The following is a 12,418-nucleotide window of genomic DNA, read 5'->3' as shown; positions in this document are numbered from 1 at the left end:
CATATTAGCTTTGCACATACAGGCCTTACCATTGGCATTTCCTCTTAGCTCACCTTATCATTGCCTTTTTAGCTACAATTAAGACTCAAGCTTGTTTATCTAGTATGACAGGGAGCATTTTGTGCAGTTTTAATACCACACACTAGATCTGTAACAAATATCAAAGCTTCACTGGCCCCAAAATTTCTCACTGACATGGAAGTTTTGCTTAGCAGCAAACAACAGACTTGCTGTAACACACTAATTTAAACATCTTTCCTGAAGGTTGTTTTTTTGTTACATGACAACACAAAAAATATATTTGTAGTTATCCCTATGCTAGTTTAAAGCTCAAAATTTGCTTAATCAATCATGAGACAGTTCTGAATCATATATCCATATCCTAACTCTAACACAAGCATGCAATTTCACTGAACCACTTGAAATTTTATTACGATTACAGTTAAGTCAAAAAAGGATCTGCACTGAGATCAGCAGCAGAAATATTTTGCTCTAATCATCAATAAGAACATAAGTTCATAAGGTCACACTAACTCAGAAAAATACACTGATTAGTAGGATAAGGTGTCTATCTAAATGCACAAAGCTTGCAGAACCCTGATAATATACTCTGATTCCCAGACATGATATTAGGAGCAGAATGGCTGTGTAATTCTTATGGAAACAACACTCACTCTCCCATTAAAAAAACCCACCCTGTCCCATACAGAGTCAGCATGTTTCCCCTTGGCTGAATGACAGGAAAACGGCTGAATTATCTTTACAGGAAACTCCTGCAGATTATTTAGCTCATGCAGTGTAGTATCCAAACTATGGATCCTTCATCCTTACCAAAGCTTTGGAAGCTAGTCTGTGGGCAGCAAATGCCCCTGGAGCAGAAGGATTTCAACTGTATGTTGGCAAGAACACAACCTAAACACAGGGCCGGCTACTGGCTCTGCACACGGATCAGGAGCACGGGCGCGAGCTATGCCACCTGGCCTGGCTGCCAACCCACGCACCACTGGCACCTCCCTTCCCTCAGTCTGCTACAGGGACCAGTGTACAAACCAAAATGTGTCAAACCAAGCACAAAGCTGTCAAAATAGCATAAGTCAGAATAAACATGAAAAATAAACATATATGAAACAATTCTACTTAAATCATTAGTATATTTTCAGGTAGGTATCAAAATAACTATTTTGTATGTGGAGACATCATACTGGCAGAGGCCATGACTGGATGTTTTGCTTTAACACAATTCGCTACATTAAGCTGGGAGTCTGCCTTTAATCTTGAAAAGCATAAAATTTCCAGGCTCAAAGAAAATATTAATGTCTACTTTATTTCTGAATTCTGCACTTCACTGCAGGAAAATGCAACATAAACCTGAGATATTATACATTCCCATAAAATTTCAAATTACTGTCTTGCCTTTAAATCTGCTGGTAAATTGAATCAATGAAAGGATTTCTGTGCATTGCACTTGAGCACCAAACAGGGTGCACTTACTGTTGTTTACCCATCCAAACAATAAGATGCAACTTTCATCCACCCTTCCTTGCCTGTTCTGAATGTTAATTAAAAGAACAATCTAGCCTTTCTTACCCTTAAAACCAAATCAGTCCATAAGAAAAGATAATTACATTTATTGTACACAATGAAAAGAAATTACTGCAAAGTAGATCTAAGAGGAAGAATTTTGAGATTATGCTCAGTAGAGTACAAACGCTTTTCTGGAACTGCAGCTTATTTTCATTAAGCTGCATTTTCACTTTCTTCAATCCAAACACTTGAAATATCAGCAACTGAAAGATGTAAACACTTCTCTCTTTGCATCCCTCTTCTGCTAGCTTAATTTTTTCTTAGTAATGTCTACAATAACTGTAAACTAATGTCTACAACAACTGTTATGCACCAGAATTGCTAGTTCCTAGACACACCAAATTGTTGATTTTGATGGGGCTACTTGCAAAGAAAGGAGCAGGTCAGTGTTAACAGAAATCTGGTGAAACCTAGACAGAAGTCATCATAATGTGTCTGGCACTGCAAAGAATACAAGTGAAATCATTCTTGCTTCAAATTTCTGTAACAAAAAGATAACTTCTGCAAAACAAAATTTATACTGATAGAAATAAATTTCAGTTTATTAAGTTTTTGACAGAAGTCCAGTCACTTACCTGTAATTTATAAACTCCACTACCAAACAAAACAAACAGCTGCACTGAAAAAAACGTAGTACAAATATTTCTGAAATTTCGCCTTGTGTGTTTGAACCAAGAGAAAATTTACAACTATCAGGCTGTGAAAAGCTGAAAGTTTATGAGGCTTCACTTGTATAGGATGGATATTTTCACTCAAATGAATTACATTATTCTTAAGTTTTAAAAGCCAGGGTCACTCTTTGATGCTTGATAAAGACAGTTACCAGCTATTTTGTTTATTATTGTCTGAAGAATAGACATTAGTGCAACATAAACCCGCAGCACTCAGGCAACTCTTAGATGTTGGAGGACTTTATGCCAGAGTCTTCAACTGAGGTCATAAAGCAAGCTTTAACTGCTTGCAAAGATGAACTTGCCCTGTGCAGTATATACATCTACTGTGCCTGAAAAGAGCTGTCCTCTGTAATCCTCTTCCTGGAACTTCAAGTAGTCTTACAAATATCCTTGTTCCAGCCTTGGGAATAAGGCATAAATCTTGAATTTCATTCAGCAATTGTCACCCGTGTCTATTTTTTCTGCATCATGCATATTTTATAAGCTATTAAGAAATCAAGATAAAAAGGATGCAATAAGAACGTCAAAACAAATAAACTAACCTGGCATCTGAAAGTCTGTCACACAGAAAAAACAAATGAAAGTAATTTAAGGCTCATTTATTAAAGACCACATTCTTAGGAAAGGAAGCCAAAAAGCAAAACAATAAATAATTAATGAGAGACTGCTTCCATCCTCTGATGTTCTAGAAAAGGCAAACAGCCAATTTAATAGTCAATCACGGACAAGATCAATAGTCACAACTAATATCAGTCCTTCATGAAGGTCATTAGTGGGCACAAACTGAAATATAGAAAAGTAAGTGGCCTTCAGACATCGACAATGACGGACTCATCAGAAGAGAGTTCTCTGAGAACTGACCACTTGGATTGTATCTGGATAATGAGTTACAAGTTATAGCAACTTCATCTCTGTACTGGGTCCTGTAAGACTTACTCACAACGTCTTTTAAAATAAAATTAGTTTCTCAGTGGTTAACAAAACGTTGCCTACCAGTTGATCTAGCTGAAAATTGTCTGACGGAGGGTTTTTCTAGTGTGGGGTGGTGGGGGAGCACACTACTCTGTTCATCAGATGTGTTTCTCAGCTCACAGCCAAAGACTGGCTGTTACAGCCCACGCATGTTCCCTGACCGTTCAATTGCTGGCTATTGCTGGGTGGGTGTTCACTCTTTCTTTTATCCATAGAGAGCACTGAAAAACTCTTGGCTTCACTCCAAAGTAGATACATAGTTGATTTCTTTTGTACTATGAAACGTTTCACAAATGATAAAGCCATTTCCTTCTCATTTCTAAGTCACTCTTGCTAATTATCAAACTCCAAAACAACTTATTTTTCCAATGTGAAAAAACCCTTCATGAGTTTAGAGCATGTTCTTCCCAACTCTGTGCATTCTATGTGTTACAGAGGACAGTGTGTCTGGGCAGGAGAGAAGGCAGCATGCTGTAACCAAGAACCACATGTGTGGCTTTGAAGGCAACGTTTTTTGCGTTCCACCTACAGATCAAGGGTGAAATCTTGGTCACATGTAATTTGGCAAGAATTTGTTTCATCAACTCCTTTGTTGCTAAGATTTTACCAAAGGAATTCATGCCTCCCTGCAACAGGCAAGTTTACTGCCAACAACCAGTAATTCATGCAAAACACCTAATTCCTTGCTCAGCATTTAAATGAAATATACCCAAGGTTAAAAAAGAAAAAAATTGCCACTTGCTTTAGAGGGAAGAAAGGAGGTTAAAGTTTAAATTGATTTTTGCTGCTATGTAAAATTGGGGCGGGAAGATTCTGCTTTTTGTAAAATCAATCTTAGCTGAGATACATTTGAATATAATACTAAACATTTATTTTACCTTACATGTTTCCCAGAATTACTCTCAGCACCACAGCTTTAAATTAATCAATTTTGCCTGGTTTGAAGTAATTTTTGTAATTGAAATAGAAGTAATTTTACCACATTTACATCCAGGCATTTTCAAGGCCTGCAGGAAACTCCCTGGGTGTGGTTAAAGTCAGTTTAACTTGGCTCAGGCAAAAGTAGAATTTGGAAGGTTGTGTATAAATATATACATGTAAGAGAAGTGTTTGTGTGCTAGTGCCTGTGTGTGGGCAGAGAGGGAGGATTCCCACCTCCGGCAGAAAGCTGCATTGCTAAGGAGCACAGCCAGCAGCCACAGCTCTCTCCCTGCACAGCCAGCACAGCAGCAGCTACTTTAATAGGCATTGGCACAGAAGCTGCTCCCTTGGGATTCTTGTCCATACGGTTCCTCTAAATTTTCATGGGCACATCAAGCATATTGGACATTATAATACTGAACTGATCACGCCCCATTCTTCTAAGGGGCACATTTGTTTACCATGGTGATTTATTACCAGTAGACGTATTCTACTACTTCTTGCTGTGTGCTCTGATTCTCATTTGTGAATCGCTATTTTAGCACATATTTATGCTACTAAACAAGAAGAAAGGGTTGCAATGCTCAGAGTAGATGCAGTCACTCATAATTTAAACATCTATTCCTGGGTAAGCAAACATGACGGCTCAGGTGGTCCATTCCCATACTAAACTCCTGTTTATTCCCAATTAGGAGGATTTTTGCCAAGTAATACTATTACATATAAATCCAAATGTCATGCAAATAAATTAAAAGCCTCAGTCAGTATACGTTCAATATTGCAACTACTTTTGCAAACATTTCTGTATTGTCTATCATGTTGAAACCAAAGACTATTAATAGATGTGCTGCTGGGTATCTCTTTTACTGTAAAGTAACTAATATTGACAACATCTGCCTTGAGTATAATCATAGTAACGGTCTTTTTGCCCACATAGTTCAAACCCGCAATACGTCAATATAAATTGCTTTGAGAAAAACCATATCAATATGAAGTGAGAACTTACGTATCATGAAAATTCAAGGTCCTTTTTTTACTTTGCTTCTGAGAGACACAGAGCCCCAAAGTCAGACTAGGTGTTACATGAAATGGAAGGTCACAAATGCTCCCATGCAAAAACCACAATCAAAACAGAGAAAGGCTCTTTTCCTGACTATAGTTCCAACGTTTCTGAGGGGTAACACAAACCTACTGATACATTTGAAGAACATGCCAGATTTGAAGACCACTCTGTAAGGCTGGTAGATCCTAAATTTGACTTGCCATTTGCAATCTGACTTCGAGGCTGAGAACATTTGTATTGCTTCCTCCCACTGAGCCATCTGTGTGCATCCAGGCAGCATACTGAAACATCAAGTGTTTTGAAAGGAAGAGATTTGGAAAAGATTCAATCCTCATCTTGAGCACAAAAATCACCTGGGATTGGGGAAGAAGTTACATATGTGGGAGGTAACTTTAAAAGTTGCTGTGTCCATAGAAGGTGTAACAAACTGGTACTTGTATAGAATTACACACTTGGAACAAATAAAAACACACAGGCCTCTTCTGCAACATTTAAATCTACATTTTAAACCTGGGAAGCTTGTACAGTATTCTGGAAATGAAAGCACCATGATACTAGATGAATTCATCAGTTCATAATAAACTGGACAGATTTCATAAGATTGTTAACTTATTTAGGTTAAACTATGATGACATAGCAGTAATACATTTAAAACTACTTTACTGCAGTCAGAACTGTGCAGTTGTTTTAATTTAAATGTGACACTGATTGTCCTAGAAAAGTTTCACTGATTTTTTTTTTCATTAAGTAATGATAGGCAGATAGCATCCCGCTGCTTAGTTTATGATGCCCAACTTTAGGAAGGACAAGAATGGAGACTGTGAGAGACAGTGTTATACCTGAAGCAAAATAGTTTCCTGTTCACTGAAGACCTTGACAATTGCAAAGGAAAACCAGAAGCCATTAAGAAGGCCCAAGATTCAATTACTTCAATTGAGGAATTCTTCCCCTATACTTGGGTACTGAATCCTGCTCCTACAGATACACTGGAATGCAAAACACACAGGATGAATGCCTTATGGCTGCTCTGGGAAGAAAACTTGTAAAATAGAGGAAAAACACTCTCCTTTGGCAGGTCGAGTGGAACTACTTTTCTCAGTGCAAATAGAAAAGGAGACCTTTATGTGGCATTATCATACCAAGCTATTTCAGCAATAGAGTTAGCAAAAAGACTCTGAATATTGGGAACACCAGAAACAGTGTAATTCATTTAGCAGTTGATACTGATGCCAAGTATTCGTTAAGTATTATTCCCTTTCCCTTTACAAAATCTCTTGTCCCAGAACACTTAGCTTTTGCTGGAAGGCCAGTGATGAGGGTCCCCTTCTGCTCTAAAAGATTTCTTGCACAGAACTTGACAAATCCAAGCACCAGTTATACATACAGGAGGCACATCCATACCTCTGATCCTTTCTCCCTAGAAATTCTGTTAGGAGTGTTAAAGCTAGCGACAAAGCAAATGATATTGAACTACAAACTTCATGCACATTGTGTTATGTGAGCAAAGTCCCTGACAGACACCCCCCCCATTTGTGTTTTTTCACTTGCTCACTCATGCTGCTCCTGTTTCCACAGACGCATCAGAGAAGGATGTGGGTAAATTCAGCTTTCTTGTTTCTCCTTTATGAGAGTATTTTAACAGCCAATTGGAATTTCACTAAAATAGTAATAAAAAAAAAGGTAGTCTTGTGACTCCAAAATCCTGGTTTATGATCTAAACAAGTCCATGGCTCAATTTAAAGTTCATAACAGAAAAGGAAACTTTCTGCCTTCCCCCAGTTTGCTCTTTCATACTAAATCCAACTCATCTCCACAGTTGTAGGTACCTGAAAAATCTGAGCCACCTTAACTCAACTGTAGGTCTTGTCAGATTACATCACATTCTCAGATCCAAATTACACAAGTATTTACAGTGATATCAGTCTCCAGGGTTTGGAAATCAGGAATGATCTCAGAAAACAAGAGTTTATTTGGTAGCCACCAAAGAAACACTACTTGCACACAGCTTTACAGTATAACCCTAACTTAGGCTTACTAACCTAGTGCAAGCACATACATAGTATTAATTGATAAGCAATAAACCCCCTGAGATTACTAGAATGCAAACTATTCAATTCAGACATGGGGTAAAAACAAGCCTAACTAACAATACAGGACCCATCATCATCATCAACCAACATGAAGAACATTATCAAAAACAAGAAATGACATCATTCAGTAGTCTAATCATACTTTAATCATGTAAGCACCTAAACATAATTTTATGAGCTTGATTATTGAAACTGCTAATCCGAGCCTCTGAAACTCTTTAATGTATTTATTCTCACTGCCATGCCAGACAGGGGAGTTCTTCAACTCCTAATCACAGACAAAGAACCAAACACTACATGCCACCCAGTACACATAGAGCAGAGCTGGGGGAAAACCTCACAAGTTTCAATTCTGACAGAAGTATTTTTAATATGCTTCACACCCCTGTCAGCTGTTAATACCTTGCTCTCAACTGGTAATTGTATGAATGCTGAGACCTGTCAGCTAATTGTAGCAGATCTGAACCTGAAAGAAACAGGTTGCACAAAAACTACTGTGCAGTCACAAAACTGCTTATTCACACAGCTTGAGCAATGGGGAGATAAAATCAACAGCTTGCAATTGCAAATACTGAGTAAGGTATTAAATTCATAGTCCTATACCACTGGTGAATAAAATTATGCAAAACCACCAAGGAAACACAAAGCCTCGGAGATTATGAGAAGTAGTTCATACACTGAGAGCATGGCTTCAGGATTATATTAAACTCCAGCTAATCCTGACCACACAGGGAATTTCAGAGATAAAAGGCCATAAATATTTTTCCTGCTGACAGAAGCAGCTGTACTGTGTCAGAGATTAAAGCAGAAGGGAACATGAGGAAGAAACACTGGAGCCCTGATATGCTGACAAGAGAGTACCCCATAGCCCACTTCCTCAACGTCAAACTAGCCTGGACAATGGTCAGGTGTCTTCCTGAACAATGTACTGACTGCAGTTTCTGGCTCTGTTCCCATGAAGAAGAAAAATGCTGGAAGTGAAGACTTTAGAGTGAAAGAAAAGAAGTGCCATGTCCCTTTCTCCCACAAGGCCTGAAGGGGAAAGCTGAGGGCAGCATGGACCTGGAAGCCCCTGCCCTCCTAAGGAGGGGTAGGAATCATACAGGACCTCTTGGATGCACCTGCATGGGCACAAAAGGCAAGAGAAGAACTGGGTGCAAGAGGGTAAACGCTGACTGTATTGGGTCTGGCTGAGCTGGAGTTCATTTCCCCATAGCAGCCCTCACAGTGCTGTGCTTTGCATTGGTAGCTAGAAGGGTGTTGATAACACACTGGTGTTTTGGCTACTGCTGAGCACAGTATCAGCACTGTAACATTCCTCCCCTAGTGGAGGGCAAGATCCTGGGAGGGGACACAAGTAGGCCAGCTGACCCAAACTGATCAAAGGCATGTTCCATACCATATGATATCAGCTCAGATATAAAAGCTAAGGAGCAGGAAGGCAGGCATTCATTGTCTCCAATGGCTGCCTGCTGAGGAGCCGTCATGCATACTGAAGCCCTGCTTCTTGGGCATGGTCGACCATTGCTGCTCATGGGAAGTAGAGAACAAACCCTGCTACCTTCCACTTTGCTTCACTTTTTGCGTGCACAAGCTTCCACTTTGCTTTTGCTTTAAATAAACTGCCTTATCCCAACCCACGAGCTGTTTTCCACCTTACTCTCTCCCCTGTCCGGCTGGGAAGGGGTGGGCACCTGGCACCCAGCCAAGGTCAACCCACCACACTGACATAAACAGACAATGAAAGTACATCTGTGAAGACACTCAAACAATGAGAGTACTGCAGGGATGTCAAGACAGGCTTGGAGGCAATTGTAAACTGCCAGAGGTTTACACTGGAGCTCCCACGAGACTACAACAACTCGCAGAAATTGTACTCTGAGGAGCTCACTTCCCTCTTTCATACTCACTTGCTTATAGCTAGGTTTCTATTCATTTTACTACTCTGCGTCATGATGTGGATGAGAACCCTGGCAACACAGAACATGATTTGCCAGAGGTGGATGATAAGTCCTATAACCACCATAACAAATATGAAAGGCAAAGAGAAGAATCTCATCCTAAGACAGTGAGACAAACATGTAACACCTAATTTATTCCTTGCCTAATCTATCAGCTAGAAACTTATATCCACTTAACAAATGAACTATTTAATGTCACCAAGTTTGCTCAGATGAACAAGCTGTTTGGCACTAGATTTATTTAAAATCTCCAGTCTTTTGTTTGCATATATCAGTGACAGTTTATGAACATATTACATCTCCTTTAGTGTACAGTATTGTTTTCAATAGCTTTAAAATAGATATTTATGTTATTAATCTTCTATTCATGCCACATCATTCTTTCTAAAATTTTATCACCCGTGCTAGAGTTGATATGCCACTTGCTTATTCTGGACATTGGATTACCATTATTGAGCCTTAGAGTGATGATAAAGCTGACTTTTTTTGCCTTCCCCAATTCTGTATTTCTCATTAGACAAACCACCAAAAAAGCAGCAATGGCTATCACAGCAGCTCTTGAAAAGAGCTGCCCTTTAACGAGCAAGACATTGAGAGAAACACAAGTGCATACTGTAGCCCATCAAACATCCCTCTCTGTTTCCCTGGCAACACTCAGAGGCCTACACAAAGTGACTGCATCAAGCAGAAGGAAACTCAGAAGAATCATTTCTGCACTCCAGCATCGTGTCACTGCTACATTTGACAATAAACAAACGTCACAGAGATCAAAACCACAACTGAGTGAAAACAGAGTACAAATGTATCCCTGGAAGTCTGAGCCGGAAAGGGGAGGAGTCATGGTTTAGCAGTGCTCAGACTCAATCTCAGTTACAAACTGTAAACCTGTGAAAGAAAAAAATAACACTAAAATGCAGTCATAAATGTGCTAACCTGTTTTTTCACTTTACTGTTATCTTCTGCGCTCATCACTGCATAGATATATATAGTACAGATGGGGCTGGCTCATTTTCTCTTCCAGCCTTAAGACACATGGCTCAAATTAAATGTGTCTTTGCTTAATGAATAATACATGTTGTCTATGTCTCTTAATCAACATGATCAGCATCAGAACATTGCTGACAGGCACTGATTTCCCACCCAGAAATGCCAGGATGCTTAGCTCTCTCCCTTTGATTCTACAAAGTCTCTATAGTCTGGTCTTAAATAAAAGTGCTGTGTAAAACTTCTACAGCTCACCCTTTTCATTCTTACGAACCTGAGAACAGGCAACTGGGGGTGGACATTGTCACTGCAACACCAAACTGGCATTTGTCTTGGCACAAATTACATTTCACAAGCCACCAACAGTTTGCATCAGTGCTGCAAACTCATAACATGTGCCAGGAGTCTGAGAAACTGAAACTCTGGCCAGTATATTTGACTTTTGCTCCTATATTCTCATTTAAAGGGCAGAGAAATACATGTATTTGCAGTGATTTTATGTAAACATGGATGACTTGCAACAGAAGGTTGACTTCTTATTCTTCTAAGGGGAAATACTGAACATTTTGGGAAGAAGTTACAAATTTGCCTTTGACTGTATTTTTTATAATTTTGGAAGGTATATTTAAAATAAATCAATATGACATATTAAAAACCAAGTTGTATCCATTGTGTTTTCACCCATCCTCTTTTTTTATCAGAAGAGTATGGGTAGCATTTAACTTTCTTGATGCTCTCTTTTCATATATTCAATCCAACTGTGAATCTGAAGAGGTCCCAGTCAACTGGCAAACACTGTCCCAGTTTTCAAGAATGGCAAGATGGATGGCCATGCTAAGTACAGGCCTGTCAGTCTCACTTCAGTGCCTGGTAAAATTATGAAGGTTATTCTGGGAGCTAGTGAAAAATGCATGACAGACAACACAATCATCAGTCCCAACCAGAACAGGTTTATGAGGGAAAAGTCCTGCTTAACAAACTTAATTTCCTTTTATGACAAGGGATCAGGTTGATCAAGGAAAGCCAGTTGATATAAACTTTTTGGATTTCAGTAAAGCTTTTGATACTGTCTCTTACATTATCCTTCTGAACAAAATGTCCAGCACACAGCTGGGTAAACACATCATGTGGTGGGTGAGCAACTGACTTATGGGTTAAGCACAAAGAGTTATAGTGAATGAGGTAACATCAGACTGGTATCCAGCCACTAGTGGGGTTCTGCAGGGCTCTATCTTACGGACAGTTCTCTTCAATGTCTTCACAGACGACTCCAAGGTATACTAAGTAAGTTTACCAATGATACTAAACTGGGAGGAGCTGTTGACTCCCTCAAAGGCAGAAAGGCCCTGCAGGGAGACCTCAAGAAATCAGAGGACTGGGCAATTGCCAACAGTAGGAAGTTTAAAAAGGGGAAGTGTCGGATTCTGCACCTGGGATGGGGCAACTCCAGATGTATGTACAGATTGGGGAAGGAGACAATGAAAAGGAAAGAGGTCTGGGGGTCCTGGTAAATGGCAAGTTGAATGAGTCAGCAGTGCCCTGGCAGCCAGGAGGGTCAACCATATCCTGTGGGGCATCAGGCAAAGCATCGTCAGCCAGTCAAGAAAGGCGAACTTCCTACCAACACAAGTAAATAAAAACAAACAATAGACTACTTCCTGTTCACACTGAAAATATTCCTCTGTTCCTATATTAATTTCACTTTTCCATACTATGAATGTGTCTGTGCTTCTGTAGATGGACTAATTGGAAGAAGAGAACACCAATAGCCTAGCAGAAACAGTACATGGATTTACTAGTGAAAAATGTCTATCTTGCATCTTTCTGCAAACTGTTCTACATTTGGAAAGGAAATGAAAACATTAAGTTTTTGGCACACGATTAAGATAACTACTTCCACAGGAACTGTCCAGTTGGGATACCAGAGACTCATACTCACAGACTTTCAAGCAAGACTAACTCCAAAACATGAATTAGTCAAGGACTTTTACTAATTTGTTGAGAGAAACGTGATCTGATAAACACACTGTTTTTTCCTGAAGACTGAGAATGTCAAATGTTTTCTGGTTTAAATATTATTGCAGGAAGCAAACATAAGTTATAATCGCACTCCACTAGGAAACAATATCAGAATCATACAGATACAGGACTCTGCCAAACAGCTAGACT

General features: G+C 39.3%; 1 protein-coding gene across 4 annotated transcripts in view; it reads right to left on the bottom strand.

The window, feature by feature from the left end:
* The window catches only part of ARHGEF10 (Rho guanine nucleotide exchange factor 10), a 113,055-nt gene that overhangs the window by 38,864 nt on the left and 61,773 nt on the right, over window positions 1-12,418 (bottom strand). The window lies entirely within an intron of this gene.

Source organism: Neopelma chrysocephalum, unplaced genomic scaffold, assembly GCF_003984885.1.
Source record: "Neopelma chrysocephalum unplaced genomic scaffold, ASM398488v2 Primary Assembly neopelma1_80b, whole genome shotgun sequence".
Taxonomy (NCBI): Eukaryota; Metazoa; Chordata; class Aves; order Passeriformes; family Pipridae; genus Neopelma; species Neopelma chrysocephalum.
Note: the sequence above shows the minus strand (reverse complement) of the source record. Positions and strands in the feature narration are given on the sequence as shown.